This window comes from Mustelus asterias, chromosome 15, assembly GCF_964213995.1.
Source record: "Mustelus asterias chromosome 15, sMusAst1.hap1.1, whole genome shotgun sequence".
In the NCBI taxonomy this organism is placed as follows: Eukaryota; Metazoa; Chordata; class Chondrichthyes; order Carcharhiniformes; family Triakidae; genus Mustelus; species Mustelus asterias.
Genome location: NC_135815.1, coordinates 41,771,344 through 41,780,780, shown reverse-complemented (window position 1 = coordinate 41,780,780; position 9,437 = coordinate 41,771,344).

Genomic DNA, 9,437 nt, shown 5'->3' with positions numbered 1-9,437 from the left:
TGTAATCTGTTTACATTCTTTGCATTGCACAGAAACCAGAACTGTGCACAATACTCTTCCTGAAGCTTGATTAGGATCATATACATATTTAATGTAACTTCACTACCTTTGATCTCCATACCCTCTAGAAATAAATCCCAGTGCTCTGTTGAATTTTGAACTACTTTTCTGACCTGCAATGCTGCTTTTAATGACTTGTTAACCTGAATACCTAGATCTCTTTATGCTTCTAGCCATTCAGTTTCTTATTTTGTAAGATGTAGATGTTTCTGTTTTTCTTACTTGCATCACCTTGCCTTCATCAATATTAAAGCTCATTCATCACTTAACTGCCCTCTGTGCAGCTTCCCTAACATCTTATATTATCTTCCTCAGTGTTGGCTATACCCACCAGTTGGATATCATTTGCAAATCTTGTTATCAAAGCAGTTATTCAATATTCCTGCCATCTATGCCATTACCTGCACATTTATCTCACTCACTCTTTAGTTGCCTTATCCCTACTTAAATTTTGAACTCCAATAGAGATTCCATAATATTTTTCACTAATTTAAGAATCATCTGTTAGATACTGGACACACCCCAGATCAAATTAATCATTATTGTAATTTTCTTGTGATTGTGTCTGTTCATGGGCCTTTGAGAAACCTTTTAAAATTAAACAGTTTCTCTCAGGAGCAGGGAAAAGGGTAGTAAGTGTTACACATTAACATAGGAATGTAGAAATTAGGAACAGAAGTAGCCAAATTTAGCCCTTCCAGTCTACACCGCTATTCAATCAGATCATGGCTGATCTCTCCCTGGTCTCAAATCCACCTCTCCCCCTGCTCCCCATGTCCCTTTATCCCATTTTTTATTAGGACTATATCTATCTCCTTCTTGAAACCTTGAACGATTCAGACTCGACCATGCTATGTGGCAGCGAGCTCCACAAATTCCCCACCCTCTGTGAGAAGTAGTTCCTCCTTACCTCAGTTTTAAATCTACCACCTCTCAACCTATACCTGTGACCTCTTGTTCTAGATTGCCCCATAAGGGGAAACATTTACTTTATCAATCCCTTTTAAAATTTATATATCACAATCAGATCCCCTCTCATCCTTCTAAACTCCAGTGAGTACAAGCCCAAATTGTTTAAACTCTCCTCATCTGTCAACCTTTTCATCCCCAGAATCAATCTAGTGAACCTGCCCTGAACTGCCTCCAATGCCACCACATCCTTCTTCAAATATGGAGACCAGAACTGGACATAATACTCCAGATGTGGTCTCACCGGCACCCTATACAATTGTAAAACCGCTTTTAAAAGCTTTTCATCTTTTTCTTCATTTATTAAAAGCCTAACTGCTATACATTAATATAATCAATGAATGCTTCTTGGAAACAAACACAATTTTGAGCACAATTTGCACCCAGCTCACCAATTGCACCCAACACAGAAACTCTTGGTCATGGAGCATATAAGTAATAGTGATCAAAAATACAGCAAGGAAAAAGATGATAATTTTACAAACATCTTAAACTGATGGTGCAGCAATGTTCATAATATTTAAACAAAATGGATGAACTTGGAGCAATAACTTGTAGAGAGCATTTGCGTTTAATAGAGACGATTGAAATATGGGCCAGAATTTTACGCTCCGCCACAGATGGGTTTTTAGGTGTGGGGTGGGGGGAGTGTGAAATTGATGGGATCTACCCTCTAGTTCCCCAACCACACAGCGATTGTACGCAGAGGCAGGCAAAGCCTTGGACAGGAAGCTTGCCCTTGCCCCAATTGAGGCCTTTAAATGGCCAATTTACCACCCAGCCTCAATATTTAGGCTGGCAGAAAGTTGGAAGTCATGTGGGGGAAGGTTAAAATTAAACAGCTACATCTCAGATAGGAAGATGGAACTGCTCCTCCATCACAAGGACCCTTCTGAAGTTGGGCAATGGTTACAAAGGGAATAGTTCTGTCCATTGCAGGATATAACACATTTAGAAAGGAAGGAAGTGGAGTGGAGGTAAAGTAGCTTTATGACTTAAAGAATAAAAGGATTTAATCCACAGTAAGATAAACACAGAACCCCGATGGATTGAATTAAAAGGTAAACTAACCACCAAATAGTGGAGGGAAATGGAAGGAAGAAATATAAAGGCAAATCTTTGAGGTGAGTGTTAGGCATAGAATAATAGTCCTTGGAGATTTCAACTATCCCCAAATAAACTGTAAAAAGCTCACTTCTTACAGTTGATTTGCTGTTCATTGTTAACTGCCACTGACATGCACTTTACAAGCAAGAATAATTCAGGTTGCTAGCTACACACCATCTGTATCATGTCCCACTACTGACCAGTAAATTTGTATTCTCACTAAATTTCCATCACTATTCTGTTAAGCAAACCCATTGTGTAGATTGAGTGGTCATGTGAGAATGTGATGATGTGTCTATATGGGAGCACATATGGTGGGAGCGTGGGAGTTATCCCTGGGATCTCGGGCAGAGTAAAAGTACTCTATGTAGCTGTTGAGCTTAGTAATCAACTATCTTTGGTTGGAAGTCTTTGGTATCAGTGATTTGAGGAGCCCACAACATTCTACACACTCTGTTTAGTGTGCTCTCCCAGTTCTGTCCATACAAGCTCCTGAATTTAGCTGAGATGAAGATGATACCCGAGTCAGTCCAGCAACTATAAGGCTGTTTACAAGAGGTGTGATCTTACCGGCCATTCATGCCACGCTCCTGCTGCAACCGAGTTAGAAAATATAGCACCCAGCCAAATCTCTGTTCACTGCAGCGGGATGGGAAAATCCCGTCGGCATGAACGGCCAAGGTCTGTAGCTGTGAAGGTTTATCACCCAGGAGTGAATGAATAGGTAATTATGCTAAGTATTTTGGCAGTTTCAAAGTTGGTCTGCCTTGGCAATGACAAAAATTATGGAGAACACTCATGAGCACCTCCAAGAGTCACAAGGTTTCGAGTTCAATATGGCTCTTCATCCGAATTGGAGAGTTCTGATGTAGAGTCGCCTTGGACCTCGAAACACTAACTCTGTTTCAGGCTGCACAGCTGCTGCCAGGCCTGCTGAGACTTTGCAGCACTTTCTTGTTTTTATTTCAGATCTCCAGCATCTGCGGTATTTTGCTTTTACCTCCCATAGGTCAATTTTCAGGGGCGGCAGGGTGGCAGGGGTGGCATGATGGCACAGTGGTTAGGACTGCTGCCTCACAACGCCAGGGACCTGGGTTCGATTCCCAGCTTCGGTCACTATCTGTGTGGAGTCTGCACCTTCTCCCCGTGTCTGCATGGGTTTCCTCCAGTTGATCCGGTTTCCTCCCACAGTCCGAAAGATGTGCTGGTTAGGTGCATTGGCCATGCTAAATTCTCCCTCAGTGTACCCAAACAGGTGCTGGAGTGTGACAACGAGGGGACTTTCACAGTAACTTTATTGCAGTGTTAATGTAAGCCTATTGTGACACGAATAAATAAACTTTAACTTTATTTTGTATCGATAAGCCTCAGGTTTGCTGCATTTTCAGAAACTGTCTCGTAATCTGTTTCCCTGCTTTTATTGCAGTGCAACCCAGCCAAAGTAAGTTTGTTTTTAAAAAGAATGTCGACAGCCTGTCTTTATCTTTCTAATATTAATGTTGCCTAATTGGTTCATATTAAAAGTTTCACTAACATTCGAATACTGGACAGTCTTGTTTTCAGCCGGTCTATTCCCTGTCCGGTTTCAGGTGACTTTATGTCCATTATTTTGATTTTGAGGTTGACAATAATGTAAATAGTTGAACAGGGTTGTCCCTCTGCCGCACACTGACCACTCTGTCCAGATCCTCGGAGACTTGCCCCCGGACTGCATTGCTGGCCCACAAATGTTTAGGAGTTTACTCTCTGGCTGCCATCCTGCCCCAGCCCCATGTCCAACTTTCATAGTAACAGGCTCCCACGGGCTGATGCTCTGAATGGCAATGAACGAGAGAAATAGGGTGACCATGCATCTCGTTTTATATCAACCAAGTTTTCAGCCGGCCTGTTGTCCAGTGTTCTTGAGCTCAGTCAGTGGCTATTTTGTCTTTGTTCATGACCTTGGTTAGGCCAAAGTTCGAATACTGTGTCCAGTTTTGGTCACTTCACTTGGTGGGTGATATTGAGACACTGAATAAGTTAGGAAGGCCACAAGATTCATTCACAGTCTACAGCATCTTGGTTATCAAGATAAGCTCAAATCAGTGGGCCTACACTTTACAGAAGCGCATCCTTAAAGGTGTTTAATTGAATTTTATATGATGGTGAAAGGACTAGATTATGCTTATGTAGACTAATTATCGCAAGCAAATAGATTAGGGAGTGCCAGGGTCCCAGAGATCATAATATCAAATAATGCAAAGGAAGGAGACGATTATGTGTTAGGAGGCTCTTATTCTGCTCCCTGAGAGTAGTAGACCCGTGGGGCAGCTTGTCAGGTCTTGTGATGGATGATGAATCCCTGTTGGACTTATTTCTGGCTGAAGAAAGATCACTTTGGATAAGAGGTAAGACTGTGCAAAATTAATCAGGGCCAGAATGTCTTCAGGACTAGCTTTGATCATCTAATGGGATCTAGTTTATTTTAAATTGGTTTAACAGGGGTGGCACGGTGGTTAGCGCTGCTGCCTCACAGCGCCAGGGACTTGAGTTCGATCCCCAGCTTGGGTCACTGTCCGTGTGGAGTTTGCACGTTCTCTTCGTGTCTGCGTGGCTTTCCTCCATTTTCCTCTCACAGTCCAAAGATGTGTAGGTTAGGTGGTTTGGACATGCTAAATTGCCCCTTAAGTGTCCAAAGATATGTAGGTTAGGTGGGTGGGGTTATGAGGGAAAGACCTGGGTGGGACGCTCTTTCGGAGAGTTCACGCAGACTTGATAGGCCTTATGGCCTCTTTCTGCACTGTAGGGATTCTATGGTTCTATGTTATCTGCCTAACCTGTTAAATGTTTTTCCAGCATTTTGTTTTTTCTTCAGATTTCTGGCATCCACAGTATTCCGTTTTATGATTAATTTTTCAGATCGATGACCTTTTGTTAGAATAGATAGGTAATCAACCTGAAACCTTAAACCTATCTCTCTTCACAGATGCTGCCAGGTTTGCTGAGCATTTCCAGCATTTCCTATTTTAAAGTCCTGGGTTTTGTTTTTATTTTTTATTTTCTATTATAAATTCCTGCAGCTAAATTTGTCATAGAAACTGTCTGTGGATATGTGTGACTGTATCCTCTTGCTCATAGTGACACCAGTTCTCCTGCTGTGCTCTGCATGGGATCAGCACTATTCTAAAATAACTGATTCTCTGATACCTCTACTTGTATGTAAGTAAAGGTCTAGCATCCAGCCACATCTATCATAAAATAAAAGCAAAATACTGCGGATACTGGAAACAAAAACAGAAAATGCTGGAAAATCTCAGCAGGTCTGACAACATCTGTGGGGAGATAATAGAGCCAACGTTTCGAGTCTGGATGACCCTTCATCAGAGTCCAGCCACATCTATTACATTTAATGGAACATCTGCAAAGTGTACGCACATTTAAATGTGATTGTCTCAAATACCCATTGTGTTATGTTATTATGTTAACACACTCAAGTAAAGACAATTAAGAAAAATACAAACAGAATATCTTAAGAAAACGCTGTAAGCCAATAACTGCAATGGCTTTCTATGCCCGTTCCAATACCCCCTACCAATACAACCTCCTGGTTCAAGTATAAACATCACTGACAATCACACACACACCAACTCACCACAACCCCTTGGTGTCTACTTGGTAGCTGGACTTTTCCTCTACTTACAGAGTTACATGGTCCTACACAATTCTCTAGAACCCCCTCTTTTCCTCTCTAAACATATAGAACTGAATTCTATGATTAAACACAATAGTTTGCATCCTTCAGGTCTTCGTAAAAAAGAACAAAATCCACCAGTTTTGCTATTAGAACATAACTCCACCCTCAGAAATTTTCTCCATAGTAAACTCTGGGATTTCTTCTTCTAAAAGCCTCTCAGCTGGGTTGAGCATGGTTTTGTACCCACATCTAGGTGTACAAAACCAAACCAAAAGTACACAATTCCAATTCACCTTAAACTGAAACGAAGACACTAAATTCTTAACTCTTAATATAACCCACAATGGAGACAGTTGTAACATTACTACTCATGATCAATATATTTGTATGTAAAAGGCATGTGGTTTCATACCTTCAGAATGATTGCCCCAGTTTAAATAATCCCAGCAGCAATCTTCTGTGAGTTAGGAAATAAAAAGATTTACCATCACACTCGTAGCCCAGATGTTTAAAGTGCGATGTTCCACTCATTCGACTCACAAACACTATCACACACAAAGATTAGATAGAGACAAAGAAAAAACAATGCAAATACAATTTATGATTGTCCCAGTCTCTTTTGTGGCAGGTCTATAGTTTCTTATGAGTTGATGCTTTAGTTGAATTAAAAGTCTTGGGAAGCAATGGGCTCTCAGTAAACAATGCAGCTTCTTATAATCAAATTTCCAGGAGGTTGTTCTCAGATTAAATTGAATTTGTAACATGTTGGGGGGAGTACTTCTCCAACATTCAAGGGATTATTGTTTATTACATTGACTGTTTGGATGATTTGCAGCTGGTTTGGTGGCTTTTAGATGGAGTTCACGTTGCAGAACAGCTTCTTGCTGTTATTTTAAAAGCAGACAAGAAAATAGCTTCCTCACCATGTGACTTGTACAATTTCAAAGTCCTTCTCCAAAAACGGGTGGTGTGTTATCTTGAAATTCACCCAGTCTAAATTGGATGGGGCAACATTGTAGTGCAAAGTTGATGGGATTTATTCACAGTTGTCTAACACACATTGAATTTTGATGTTTCTTTCATTCATGGTGAAATAAAAAGACAAAACAGGCTGGAATGCGATGGTTCATTTGTTGATGGAGTTTGATTTGATTTGATTTATCATTGTTGCATGTATTGGGATACAGTGAAAAGTATTGTTTCTTGTGCTATTCAGAAAAAAGCATACTGTTCATAGAGTATATAGGAGGGAAGAAAAGGAGAGCGTGCAGAATATAGTGTTACAGTCATAGCTAGGGTGCAGAGAAAGATCAACTTAATATATGGTAGATCCATTCAAAAGTCTGATAGCAGCAGGGAAGGAACTGTTCTTGAGTCGGTTGGCATGTGATCTCAGACTTTTGTATCTTTTTCCCGGGGTGTGTGGGGCCCTTAATAATGCTGACTGCTTTTCCGAGGCAGTGGGAAGTATAGATGGAGTCAATGGATGGGAGGCTGATTTGCATGATGGACTGGGCTATGTTCACAACCGTTTGTAGTTTCTTGCGGTCTTGGTCAGAGCAGGAGCCATACCAAGCAGTGATATATCTGGAAAGGATGCTTTCTATGGTGCATCTGTAAAAACTGGCGAGAGTTGTAGCATACATTCTGTTATGTGTTATCTAGTGAATGTTCATTAATACCAGTGCACAAGATTTCAGGAATGGTAAATCTAACAGAGATATGATTCTCAATGCAGTTAGCTGTTGGTGGAAGTTCAAACTCCATGCTGATTCCGAGGGAGGTGTTTGAAGCTTGCAATATGTAAGTTACTCTGATTATTTTGTTGGATGACCTGTAGTGCTCTTAACCCTTTCATGGCTGCTCCCACAATACAATAACCTGATCATTTCAGTTCTGTTTTATTGATGATTCTTCCATGGTGGTGGTACGGAGTGCATTGTTTTTAGACCCATGTGAGGTGTCTTGGTTCTTCCACTGCAATTTATTGTCAGTAGCCCTGATAATTGAACTGTTGGGTTCAGGTTGTTTTAAGTTTCAAACCTGCCCCTACATTAGTTTTGTGGTTAATTCTGTGCTAGCTATACTTGTACTTCCCTTGCGGAATTCGTAAGTGCAGGTTACCTTAAAGGGTATTGACTTCCCCATTTTGTTACTTTGGGGATGGATTGGTCCTCAGTCTGCTGCAGGTCCTTTGGGGCAATACTGCCCACAGGTGTTGAATGGTGTCTGCTAGCTGCACCTCTAGTTCAACTCCTTCATTCCTTTTAAAGTGCACAAACTCTTCCTTGGACTTTTTGTTCTCTACTAGCCTGGTTTTGGCCTCTTTAGCTCTTATGGATCATTTCCCAAAAATAGCTCCACTCCACAACCTTGATTGTCACTATATTGGCGATCCACTTACACTGCAGGGAATCTTTAAGCATGTGCCAGCAAGCCATTTTGCTAATACCACGATGTATGTCCTACTTTCTGGTGGCAACTCAACAACCTTTGCTCCAGTGATTGTTTGAACACACCCTGTATCTCTGAAAATGGTTGTTTTTTTTTCTTTGAGTTTGTGATGCAAAATGAGTCATTTTCCTTTTGGAGCCTTGGTAGGTATTTGTTCCTCCTCTATGCCATTTGAGTCTGGGTACGATACTTTCAAGGCTACAGACTCAGTTCTGACTGCAGATTCCCTGCTGCGTTCTTGGTGAACCGATGGTTTCCTTTATGTACAGTAAGAAGTCTCACAACACCAGGTTAAAGTCCAACAGGTTTATTTGGTAGCAAATACCATAAGCTTTACCAAAACCTGATGTTGTGAGACTTCTTACTGTGCTTACCCCAGTCCAACGCCGGCATCTCCACATCATTCCTTTATGTAGACAGGCTTGCTGCAAAGGAAGCAAGCGTGCTGTGCTCCTAACCATTTATTTTCCAGGTTCTTTCTTTTTAAAGTTGGGAATTGATCTGCCTGCCTTCCCTACTCTCCTTTCTTCTGTAATCTATTTCTTTTACTTCTATTTCCTTCTTATTACCTTGTTGGTAGGTGTCCTGGTTTAGAGGTTTATGGGTTAAATTGTAGTCATCAGCCATGATGACTGCCTCTCTGACTTTGGAAACCCTTTTTTTCTCTATGTGAGTTTTAAACTGCACAATCCACACTTATTGATGACTGGGTGCCACACAATTCCCCACTCGAGCCCTGGAATGATCCGGTGGTAAAGTTCAGGGCTCCTATAACCTTCATGGCCAACAGGAGCGAGTGTCCTCCTCCCCCTTGAGGCGTCAGGCCCACGAGGATGTAACACAGGTGCTGCATTGTCTCCTTGCGCAGGTGGAGTCTCCAATTGTAGTGTCAGGCAGCTCATCGTAGGACATGCAAGTCCTGTACAACCAAGATCTCCTTCTCCGCCATCTTCTAGCTCCTCCCCCCTTGGGGTGGCTGGGCTCTGACCAGCTGCCCCCTATTGTTTTGGTGTGGCTGCCAGCCTTGGATGGCCTTGCCATAGCAGCAACAATGATTACTGCCACTTCTGTTGGTTCAATACCAACATTCATGGTTGCTCTGGGGTGGGAGTGAAGGAGGGAGAGACCATTCATAAGATTATCCAGCCTTGGCCTCTAAGTCCCTCCCACCGCC